We start from the raw sequence: 13,377 nt of genomic DNA on the forward strand, positions 1-13,377 counted from the left end.
CAAAATTTCACCATCACTGACTTCCATATTTTAATGTTTAAGTAGCACAGTGACATGCTGCTGCAAACCTTTTTTTTTCTTTTTGGTAGATATTTTGAGACAAAAAAAACATAAAGATGGATATGTGTATTGGAGATGCTGTCAAGAAGAACTGAAAATAGCAATATCTTATCTCTGTTAGGGTGTTTTCAGACAGAAAAACTGACAACTATCAACATGCACTGTGTCAACACATGGATTTCACGTCATCTGAAGCCTGTCAAGCCACAGCTTTAAAATACCTCTTCTCAGCAGCAGGAACATTGCCCTCTAAGGATCGGTGTCTTGAATTTAAGAGGATCTTTTATGATGACATTTAACTGCTGTATTTTCATTAGCTTCAAAAAGGTGATTCTTCTCTCATGGATTCTGTCTCATGCAGTTGAATTTAATGAATAGCTTTTGTTCTTTATCATTGGAGTAATAGTCACCAAAGGTTTTCTTACCTTTTTGGAAAGGGAAGGGTAGTCAAATTGCTGCAGTTTGCAGTCTCACTGTCAAAAAGGCCACAACAATTTCCTAAACACTGCTAGTTTGGGGATTAGCTGTTACATTCTTTCTGTCCTGCACCATGTTAAACATCCTAATCAGACTCTACATACTATTTACTGACTTAATCAATTTAATCAATTTTCTTGGAAAAAATTATGACTTTACGTTGTTTACTGGTCATCGCGGGGGGAGGTGATGCAATAGAATATCATCTCAAGGTACCTCAAAGCCCAATTCTAACCAATTCTAATCAAATTCATAGTAATTCAATCATAATCCAATCAAATCAAATCAAATCCAAAGTATTCTAATTCATACATTGGCAATAAGAAAAAGTTGCAGAGCTAAGAAAACCAACAAATTGTATCAAAACATTTCCTCTATTCTATTGAATTGAAGAAGCGATGGTGGAAAGAAAAAAAAACTCCCTCTTAACAAGAAACAACCTCTTGCAGAACAGTATGAAAATATGAACAATCAAGAAATGAATACATGTGACACAGGAATTTCCTTATCGAAACTCCTCCTTTTGAAATTGTATTTTGTTACGAGGAGATATTCACAGTATATTTTTCTCCCTGTGGGACTGTAAAGACATAAATACATATCTACATTAAGACAAAAATAGAAAGGTCGAAAGGTTCCCTGCTTTTAAATTACTCATAAATCTAAGCTGATATTCATTCACTATATACATCCCAGTAGAATTAAGGCACTATTTCTTAATACTGCATATCTTATGGTAGTCCTATATAAAGTCCTACAGTCTTCTAACTCTGTCTCAATATATCACCTTCTATCATAGCTTGATTTTGTTCACATGTATTTAGAAGATATTATTTGAGTAAATGTGTTTTTAATGCTATAGGTGGGTTTTTTTTTTTTTTTTTTTTTACTTTTACCAATGAATTTCAACACATCCTTGCAGACATCGAGACAAACAAAATAACCAGTTTCTGTGGTTGGGCTTCTGTGACGTGGTCATTTTTTTTTTTTAGTTTTAAAGTCATCTCACAGTCTTTTACTCCTTTTTACTGACTTTGTCTCCAAACCTTGAACAGAATAATCCATTTTGAATCAGGCCATGTTTTTGCTGCTGCTGGAGTTGTTTTTCTGTATATTTGAATGTGTCCGTGAATGTATGAGAGACCAAGAGAGGAATGGTGAGTGAGTTTTGGTTTGCCTGATTGCATTAGTGGATGACTTGTTTCTCATTGACGTTTCCTCTCATTTTTTTAATTGACTCCAGCTTGAGAGGTTAAAGCAATATGACAGCATGAGTGGACAGAGTGCTAATCAAGTCAGTGTAATTGTGGAAAAATCTGAGCCTTGCAAAATTGTTTGTCTTCCTCTTTTCTTGAATTATTTCTCTTTTCCTCTCCTTCGCTTGTTGTATTGCTACACTGACATGACATATCATTACTAGCCAGCCTTTACTGGGGCCACACTAGTCACTGAATAAATCACTTAGACACAACTGGGTTAGAAAATAAAGAATCCCTGCTCCAGCATACAAAAATACATGTATACATTGGCACACTTAACATGCACAAGGTGTCACAGTAGACCAAAACCACTGTAACCTGATTAGATCGAGAGGAGGAAGGTGTAGACCTTGAACTATCATGAGTATAATTTTAGGCACTCTTTTTAATCAAAACACAAATGTCTTTTCCCTCTTACATACCCTCACATTTAAACCACATCCTCTGTGCCCATTTTAGTGTATCAGGCTGTCACAAGCTCACATAGACAACAGGTTTATAATTAACATTGTTCTCTCTCTTGCAGTGTTTTCCCCCTTGGCTTAATTTCTCTTTATTCACCTCCCTCATCTTCATCTTTGAGTCATTGTCTTTTTTTCTCTTATTGATATATAGATTACTGAGTTTTATTTTCCATTTTTGTATTGGATTCAGTGCCAACACTTGTCTATCTATTTACAATGCCAAGTAAGTTTTCCATTTGACACTGTTAAAGCTCTGTTTATATGTTTCATTACAACAAGTGTTTCAGTGATGTGCTATCAAGGAGTTTTGTTGAGTCTGCAGTTTGGCAAACTATCACCACCACCAAAAGGGCACTAAATAACAAGGGTGTGAATGGCAGGGCTGCAAGGTGAATGAAATAATAAGATGGCTACACCGCAAGTGGTAAACAACTATGAAACTGGTTTATGTGGGCATTTTTGTTCAATTTATTAATTTGTCATCATTTATTCAAAATGTTTCCAGTTGGATTTTTTTCATGATCAAACTGATGAGGGCACAAGTTGAAAGGCTTTTATCTAATATAGTTCCTTCATATACAATAAGTTTTTGTTACAGTTTTTACCTGTCAAGAGAAAGACCTCAATAGAATAAAAAATGTTGTGGAGGGACCTTGGGTGAGCAGTTCTTAAGAAATCTCACGAAAATCCCGGAGTTGGAACTGTTCTCAGTGGTGGATTTGACTTAAAGGGGGATTTTGTAACTTTGGTCTTTAAAGTGATACTCCGGAGTAAATTCAACCTGGGGTCATTTGAACCGTGATATCCAGCCAAGTAGCCCACCCGCAGTTATTTCGATATTGGCTGAACATCAGCTGAGTTACTGAGTTTTCCCGAATAGTTTAGTACAAGGGTTAATGGATCCTGGTCCGTATCTCCAAAATTACCACACTAAAATCACATGCCATGACACCAAACTTCTACAGTAGTACAAATATGGTCTGTACTCACCAAACGATGCATTTGGAAGTTCGAAAATAGTCCAGGAGATTATTATTATCCACACAAGCCTGATAGCTTTTCTCCTGCTAAAGCTGCGTTGACGTCACTTCCATAGTCTGGACCGCGACAGTAAAAGTCCTCATCGAATATCTCCAAAACCTATGTGAAAGCCTGCATCGGGTGATCTCGCGATATCCTGCCCACAGCATGGCATATATTGCACAACAGTCTTCTTCTTCCGCTGCAGTAGCCCGAAGTAACCGTGTTTGACTATCCTCAGTCACGTCACGTGTAGCCTACACAGTTGTTTCCGTCAACAAAGTTCCAGCCGAGAGTATAAAAAAAAAAAAAAAAGCACTGAATTGTGATACAGGCTTATATTTTCAAGGCAACACTTAAAATATATTTCAAATGTTACCTACTACTAATTAGACACGGATTGTAGTTATCAATAGGCTACTGACACTGAATTAACTTTTCCTTGTGCATATTATGAGTTATTCGATGAGGACTTTTACTGTCGCGGTCCAGACTATGGAAGTGACGTCAACGCAGCTTTAGCAGGAGAAAAGCTATCAGGCTTGTGTGGATAATAATAATCTCCTGGACTATTTTCAAACTTCCAAATGCATCGTTTGGTGAGTACAGACCATATTTGTACTACTGTAGAAGTTTGGTGTCATGGCATGTGATTTTAGTGTGGTAATTTTGGAGATACGGACCAGGATCCATTAACCCTTGTACTAAACTATTCGGGAAAACTCAGTAACTCAGCTGATGTTCAGCCAATATCGAAATAACTGCGGGTGGGCTACTTGGCTGGATGTCACGGTTCAAATGACCCCAGGTTGAATTTACTCCGGAGTATCACTTTAAGAACTATCACCATAAAGTGGCTCAATCTTCCAGATTATATGTATTTTTTTTACATTCTAAGATAAATTCATCAATTTACAAGTTTTTTTTCAGCCTACTAGGTGTCCAAGGGTTGAAATAAAGGTTACTTCATTTTGACTCTGATGCCTGTTGATTGCTACTGGTTCATTTAATTTTAAAAATAGTTGATAAACAACTGACAGTCAAACGAACATTAACCAATTAGGATCTTATTGGCAATAATGTGGATAAGCTCACAGATGGATTTTGTCGTATCTGGGGAAAAAAATAAAATCGTCATTGTCCTGTGGCTGTTCCTTTGTGGTGACTCCAAACATAAGCGGTTCAGCATCACATTAACATACATAGCTGACATCATGAAATCAGCTGAGAAAAGTTATATATTTGCAACATAAGCTGCATCCATAATATTTACATTATATGTTTTTACGTATTACGTAAGTTCTGTGTCAGATTTCAGTCCTTTACCGCTGTAATCTTGACGCTCTAAAACTCTGAATAAAGCACAATATTTACTTTTGTTTAAGTTAATGTTTTTGTCCTTTTTGATCCTGAATGTACTTACTCTGTGGTAGAAATGCATCTATATATGATGTATGGACTAACAAGACGGTCAAAAAATCTTTGATAGATTAATGGCATTAACTTTTATTGTTCTAATCCTGATGTACATTCACACATATTCACCTACAGCATTAATCTAAACATTACACAAACAGGTGTTCAGTATAATAGTAATGGCTGCAAACACATTGCAAATATACATTGATATTCATGCTTTAAGCAGCTAAGTAGCATTTTTGTTTTGCAACAGGTATATTTAATAGATAGCTGTCTTAATCCTTTCTCCATTCCTCATGTATTGGAGTCACAGCTTGCTCGAGCAATGCCACCTCTAATGCAGACGCGTCACCTGATTTGCACAGTAGTTGCTTAGAGGTAATAATTACATTGCCATTAGAGCAAAAGGAGACGATATGAGAGAGAGATTCCTATTTACTCATTAAATTACACAACATAATGTGACTTTATGCTAATTGAAATTATGGCCAACCTCTATCTCCCATGTGAATATTAACCCAAATTATTTATAGAGGTAAACAAAGCTTAGTCCTGCTACTTATTTCTCAGCATGCTACATTTTCACGTTAAGTGTCAGGGACATCCGTAGGCTATAAGAATAAAGCATACAACTTCAGTTTCTAAACATTGTTATTTTTGCACAGGACTTTCTAAACCTGTACTTTGGATTTTGTTCTTGCTCTTCTAGAGCCAGAAACTCCTGCATCCATTAAGTCACAGCACAGTAACTATGTGATTGGCTCACAGGTACTTAGGTGGTTAATGGTGCTTGTCCCCTGGCCGCTTGCTGAGGCACAGATGAGCTTCAGTTAAAGATCCTGCCACCTTCTTGTGTCACAATCATTCTTCTTTACATCTTGTTTGATGATGATGTAAAGTGAGCACCACAAGGGAAAAGTGGGCGCTTGGCTCCTGCGGCAACACATTTTATCATAAAACAAAGGCTCGAATCTCTTTACTTTTTCTCTTCCATCCTCTCAGTGGATGCAGATGAACTCAGATTCAAAAGAGAAGCAAGTGAAAAAGCTATGAAAGAGTTTTTGTTTGTGATGTTGAGATGCAAAGGCATTTTCAGGGTAAGTTGTCTTTCTTTTTCCTAAGACAGAAATGATCACAGTGCATCGGAAACACCGTTAAAAAACTAGTCTATTCACAGCTGCATTACAAGTTTTGTTTATTTTAACAACGTTTTAATCCGCATTTCGATTTTACAAAGGTTAGAAATTAGAACCACACTGGGCTATAGTTAAACTTGCCACTCAATACAGAGGATTTAAATAATAAATGTCACTAAACCCCACTGAAAGAAGTTTTAAAGGAGTGAAACAAGAAGGAAAAGGCACACAAAATTTTCCGTACACTGAAGAGCTTCACTTGTTTCTTGAATGCACTAACATGACATTTAAAAAAAAGAGACTGCTCATCAATTGACAACTAATTGAGTCCTGCGGTGCGTTTTGTGTGGCTTTTTGTGCCTTTTAATCCATATTTTGTTTGAGTATCACAGACAAATGGATCAGATATCAGTAAAATCAGCCTTCGACTGGTAGTCATCAATTTCTGTGTGAACACTTCAAAGGTGTGATTTGTGAGGCTTTGGTCTCAGACTCCAACCAAACGTCTAGCATGGCGGGAGAAAAGTTGCACAGCGAGGATCTATAGTCAAAGTGCGGAAAAGAAACTGAAAATTTTTCAAGCTTGCAAAATACTAACAAACTTCATAAAGAGAATGTTTTTTTAAAAAAATGCCACTTTCTCCTCAACAAAACAGTTTGAATCACCAGGAGCTACTTGTATCCTAGTGTAACCTTAAAGAGATAGTTTGCCTCTTTTGACATGAAGCTGTATGACATCCCATATTAGCAATATCATTTATGAACATTGTTTTACCTGTGAGCCGAATTCCAGCTGAGTTTTGGGGTCCACGAAGCTAGTCCGGCTAGTTGGCTGGGGGCACAAAAATAAAGCGTTTTGCTTCTCAAAAAAATATCCGTTCAAAAGAGTAATACATTTGCGTCACAAAATCGTTGTCCAGGAAAAAGTCAGACCTCACTTCGCTTGGCGCTATTTTTGTCTCCCTTGATATCAATGCGTCCAATGTAAAACTGTGCAGACCGAAGAGCAGACCGAGCACTCCCTAGCCACCTAGCAATAGCTGCACCTGTTACGGTGTTTACTGCTCGGAAGCAGGGGACTGTAATCTGATTTGGCTTTAGTCATTAAAGTTTACAACAAACTTTCAGCTGAGATAAAATGCTTTAAAAACAAAAACTATTGCTTTGGGTGAAAAACTTAAAAACATCTGTCATTGTCTCCCGGCTCAACTAGGGTCAAGAGAGGGACCACCTCATAAAAAAATGGAGAGAAAAAAGGAAGATTTGCCACAACATTAGGAAATAGTCATATGACTCTGAAGAGTGAAGATATCCTTGAGTGTTTTTGCAGTAATTACCTCCATTGTTTGCTGTCTGTCTGAATTATCTTTTCCTAATTTCTCTGTGCTTCAAATCCATGAGCGGTATGTGTACTCCGTTGTCACAATGTCTCCAAAATAAAATTCAAACTAATATTTCAGAATATATCTTTTGATTTTACATCAGGAGCACCGGAGGATGCACACACTGAGGAAAAATCATTATAAGATTCACATGTTGCCATCAAGGTGCTCTAATGACAAGCAGCGGTGCAGGATTGCCTTCTTTCAGCACCTATGAGAGCCCAGACGATGTCTATTTTTTTGCTTTTGGAGTGAAGCACACAGCTTTGATTGAGAACAGCACAAAAACCAGCCTTTAATCTGGAGTCAATAAGTATTAGACTCTTAATAGTGTTGGAAGTCAGAAAAAAAGCCAAACAATGCTTCCTTGCTTGTTTATCTGTGGGACAAGAGGAGAAAGAATAATACAAACAAATTTCTTGAATATCCTTTTGTGGTCTTAATACCTTGTTTGAGCGGATGGAAGCTGATGATACCTGAGGTTTTGTAAGTAGGTATGTTGTTGGATTTAGACGGTTGAACTAATTGCTTGACAGATTTGTTTATCCTGAGGGATCATTTCAGTTTTCCTGCACGTCCAGCCAGGATCAAGTGCATCTGCTCCTGCATGCAACGCTTGGAAACCAGGGAAACAGCCAAAACACACACACACACACACACACACACACACATTTCCTGGACACAGTGACATGGATTACATTTCCCTGCAGGGCTGACACATGGGCCCGCTGCATGCCAGGGCCCTGCTGTGCCATTTTAGACTTCTGGCACACAGACAAGTCTGAAGTGCAGGTAGGAGCCATCAATTGCCGTGAGATTTTTCTCTCTTAAAGTATTTAAAGCTGCCTCACACAGCAGTGGCCTGTTTTCCATACATTGCTAAAAGATCCAAGATCAACGGGCTGATTCGGGAACAACTGATTCTGGTTACAGTAATCCAATTTGCTTGGTTCTTTGAGCCCACTTGAGAATTTGATTAGTACAGCTGGATTCAATATTCTGAGATGATTGCACACTCCCACGATCATTGACAATTCTACTGTTTGGAGGAGTGACAAAAGGGAGGGCAAAATAAACCCAATAGAGCTTCTGTTGGATGGCTCTGAGGACTACGGCAAGATGATTCTCAGTTAAGGTAAAGCCACAAAAACCGCATAAACTTTTCATACCAAAGTATCAAGACACAAAGTACCCAAGAACAGGTTGAAGTGAAATACAACACTACTCTTCAAAGAGATGTGTCATGGAGAACTGCTGTGCTGATACAGTTGTGTTATGGTTCAAAATTTATTCTCAACCTTTTTTGGGGGGTTTTATAGGTGGGATTAAAGCCTGATCAGAGTGTTATATTTAATTTGCTGGCACTGTGCAAGAATAAACAGAATTCAAACTGTGGACCATAAGTTTAAAAAAAAAAAAAAAAAGTGAAAAATTGACACAACAGAGGCAACTTTGTATCACAATGGGTTCTATTTCTTATGATTTCCTCCCCACTATTTAAGATTTGATCATTTTTATTTCTTCTTAAAATGAGATTTCAGATACAATTCATAGTTTATTATTTGATTAATTCAGTTCCAGATACAAAGTGTGTTCTTTATATGGAGCTTTATACAGCTTAACATGGAGTTATGTCTGAGCAGTAAAAATAGCAGAAGGAAATTGTTTTATGCTTCAAAGCAGACAGTTTCTAATAACTTCCACAACAAACTGCACCCACTACTGTCATGATTCTTATCTTTTCTACACATACGAATATAGATATTTTTGTGGCAGACAGTTTGTAGATAGTAGCTCTGTGTTACACATCACCTACACCACAGATTTTTCGTGAACTTTAATTTTTTTCCACTGATGGAGAATAAAGTACTGCTGCTGACCTACCCTGTGGTCAAAATATTGTTAGTGTCAATCTTTAAGGTCTCAGCTGGTCCCAGTGACACTAAGGTGTTGTTTGCTTTGTTAGTGCCTCTCAGTTTTTGTCATTTTGCAGTTATCACCTTCTAATTTTATCCTGCATCGCCACGTCCACAACTCATTGCTGAATATATTCATGCTCAGCGGCTGACTGCTGTGGCCCGCCACTGCCAGTTAAGGCTTTTAGCCAGCCTGATTTCTATGAACAAGGCAACATGCTGCAGCCAACTCCTGCCTTAAGAATTGAAATTTCTCCTTGCTGCCTTTCAAGACAGATTTATAATGTGCTCATTGTCTCTCTTCAGACTCAAGCTGCATATAAACAAAGGAAATGCTTTCTGTGAAGTTTTGAAAGTGTCACCGGACTTCATAACAAGCCAAATCCTTTTTTAATAACTAATGGCTACATATACTAACACACCGCTCCATTGTCTGTAATGATACACTAGACTAATCTCCATGATAGGCTTAATGCATCTTGACGTCCCGCCGGGCTTAAACAACCTGGTTATTAATTCAAGGCTCTCAGTGTTATCTATCGCAGCTCATGCAGTAGATTTCTGTCTCCACTGTCACCTTGGCTGGTTTGATTTTCCTCAGCCTATCCAGTGTACGCTCTGTCATGTGGAGGCTTGCTCTTTTCACAAGATTTAAGTGGGGGTGTAAGAATTGAGTGTGAGCATAATGAAAATGAAGCGCAAAGGTGTGAAGCGTGTGAGCGTGTGCGAGAATGTCTGGGTTAATTTGTATGTGGAAGTAGTTCACGTGGCATCTCCTGTATCTTTTGGCCGTGTTATGTGTGGTGACAGCCGTCTGACGGGGCACTCACAGATACCGACCTCAAAGCTTAAATCAAAGTCGGCAAATAACAATTTTTTATCATTTTTATTGTTATTTTTGAGCATGAGCCTGTGTGTTAACTTGATCTCTATTAAGATTCCCCAAATTAAGTTACACAGTGTGAAATACTGCAAAAAACGTTTTTTTTTACTGTCTTCTCTATGGGGTATCATCTTGTACACACTGTGATTCTTCTAATAATCCTCTCCTCATCTAATACATGGAAATTGGCAGGTTTTTGTATAGCTGTAGTATGGCTGACTTACGTAAGACTTTCGCATCTATTTTTAGTCCCTTTATCTCAGTTTAGCAGACAACACAATTCTGGCATAATGGCTTAGAAAGCTTTACATTAAACTAGTGCCACATTTTTCTTCAACAATTCCATTTTGCAATGGTGTACAATAGCTACAACAGTGACTGTGTTTTTTTAATTTATCTATACCTCTAAAGTAGGGGGGGTCACAAAATTCCGACATTGATAATAACCGTGATATTGAACAAATTAAAAGTCATGCTTACTTAATGATAATTGGATTCTATCTTGGCTGATAAAGTCTAAAAGATTACAGACCTTACCAACTATTTCAAGTGTAATTCAAATTCCAAAAAAGAATACAAAAAAACTTTTTTTGTATTCACAATGTTGTTATTTTATGGCAACAATAATTGTGCAATAAAAATCTGATATCCGACAGCCCTAATGTAAAGTAATTCTTTTTTCACATTTTGGGGGAAAAAAAAGAAAGAAAGGCATAACTTGTTTTTCTGATTTTGTGATGTGCACCAAGCTCTGTGTGTTAGCAAAAGCCTCCCATGCCTGTCGACACATGCAGGTAAATAATCATGAGCTGCAGCTGGTTAGGTTGTCTGTGAGGTGGAGGCTCATTTTTCTCTGCTGCCATGCACTTTAAGACAGGAGCTGACCGGTGTAGGAGCCAGTCTGATGAAATGCAGGAAATTATGTGACTTACCAGGGTATCAGGAGCAGATAGTCTCTGCAGGTGACACATCTGCAATGTGGAGGAGACAACAGGTACACAAGACAGTACAGGAACTGAAAGGGTATTAGAAATGTGGGGGGAAGGAGTAATGGAAATTCTGGGCTATACCTGTCTGGACAAGAACACAATATATTCATTAGACATCTCAGATCAGGAAGAGGTGCTCTGTATAGCTGGCAGGCTGATGATATTTCAAATAGTTGTAATGGCAAATTAATTGACAGAATCTCAATGGTGACCAAGAGGTTAATATATAGCTGTGGTACCACAGGATTCAAATCACCTTAAAAGATCCAATCTCTTTGAATGTATAACTTAGATTGGCTGTATTTAACACTTGAGCCCAGAGCTGGCTCGATGCACTGTTCACATAGGACTAATCAAGATCTGCTTTCAGCCTTGATACTCTCTGGGACAGAAAAAATTTAAAATGGCATGATATGAAAAGTCGTAAAAAGAAAATGGATGTTATGATTGATTTCTGTTTCTGTTGCAAAGAATAGCAAGTAATATAAACCCATATTTAACTGTAATTCACACAAAAACAATGTATCTATTGTTATAACTCAGAAATTATATAATTCTAAAGTAATTTATCCTCATTTCAAAATTAGTTAGCACCTTGGTTCATGAATATTGGTGAGAAAAAGTGATCAAATACAATCTGGCTGAGCATCTCCCAACAAATCGTGTTTACTGTCACAGCTCTGTTAAATGATTAAGCACAAAAAATAAAGCCCAAAGGGTTTAGTCTTCCAGAAATAAAGGTGGGGAGGGGTTTGCTATACTCTGGGCAAACAGATCCAGAATGTTATCCAATGTGAAATGCTAAAAGATGATTAATGATTCAGTTGGAACATTAAAAGCAGACATCATTCTGTGGTGGAAATCCCAACATGGTCTCAGTGAAACTGTTTATCGCTGCATCGAAAAATACAAGCTAGAACTCAAGCTTTTGAAGAAAAATTCCAGCACTGTTGTCAATGTAAAACCGTTCCCATTTTTAAAAGCACTATGCCAAGCTTGTTTTTTCTCCCACCTTGTCTATATTACAAGAGTGTAAACATTTAACTTTGAAATAAGACAGTAAAAAGAAAGGATGATGCAACTTAAACATGCCCCAGTTCCATGTTTTTGAAACATGATGGTAGCATCACATTCAGAGTTCTCAGCCACATCATTCAACAAGTTTTCCTTTTGCTCAAAACAGGATTTAAAAATGATTCACAAGTAACACCGTCCTGTTTATGTTTATATTTAACAATTGGTACCTTTAAATTATGATTAAGAATGAGGACAAGGTTCCTTTATTATTGACTGTCACATAACATTCACAGTGGCTTCCAGGTCTGCTTCAAAGTCTTGACTTTGCAAAGAGAAAACTTTTTCTCATTGAGCAACTGAATTTTGAGTCAATGCATTTTAATGAAAATAATAAACAAATCTCTTCTTCTGTATTTGGGCAGTTTGAAAAGGAGATTCTTATACTTTCTTTAAACAAAAGAAAACAATGTTATTCCTGTGATGATTATATGTGCATTTCAAGAATTCAGTACAGACAGTTAATACCTTAGCAGAAAACAGGAACAGTGTAACACTTAAGCTTTAATGTCCTACTCTATGATATGTTGGAGCATTTTCATGACTATATTATATCATTTTGGAAGTAAATCTATCTAAGCCAACTCTACCTCTCATTTTATGTTTGTAATGTTAAAAGAAATTGTATGTTGTAGCATTAGTTTTTCAAATGTTATACTTTTACCAAAGAGCATCACCCCAACTGTTTGGGGCCAAAATAAAAGGAAATTAAAAAAAAAACGACACCTTTGATTTTGATTATTTTTGCCTCAAGGAACTATAAAATGACACATTTCCCTTTACCTTTCTCTGTGTTGATTTTAAAGGATTAAGGCATTAACGATAGAATGACAATTTCTGAACAGACATAGCTGTAAAATCCATCTAATAAAGCTGTTTGTTGGTTGACAAAAGGTATTTTGCAAGAAGAAAATTAAACTAAATTACCTGACTGATCATGTAAAGGTGGTGACCTTTGGGAAACTACTCATGCTTCATATCTGTTCAATCATAACTTCATTGTCACTGTTTGTTTCACGAGATGAGGGATAATATGAATTTATCTTTTTCTCTGTAACACTGTGATGGGTGCATTTCATCAGCCATGTGTAATGTCACAACATGTTGGTTATGAACCTCTACTGCCCTCTATTGGAGCATTTATTAGCTCCGGTGGCTTTAAAGAAGTCCTCGTCACTGTAAATGAAGTGTTGATGTGTTATAGTATTTGAGAGACTTACCAATTGTCCAATGGAGAAAAGATGTGTACTGTAAATATGTTTCTTTAAAAATCTATATCAGAGCAGGTTTATAAATGA

This window comes from Odontesthes bonariensis, chromosome 13, assembly GCF_027942865.1.
Source record: "Odontesthes bonariensis isolate fOdoBon6 chromosome 13, fOdoBon6.hap1, whole genome shotgun sequence".
Classification (NCBI taxonomy): Eukaryota; Metazoa; Chordata; class Actinopteri; order Atheriniformes; family Atherinopsidae; genus Odontesthes; species Odontesthes bonariensis.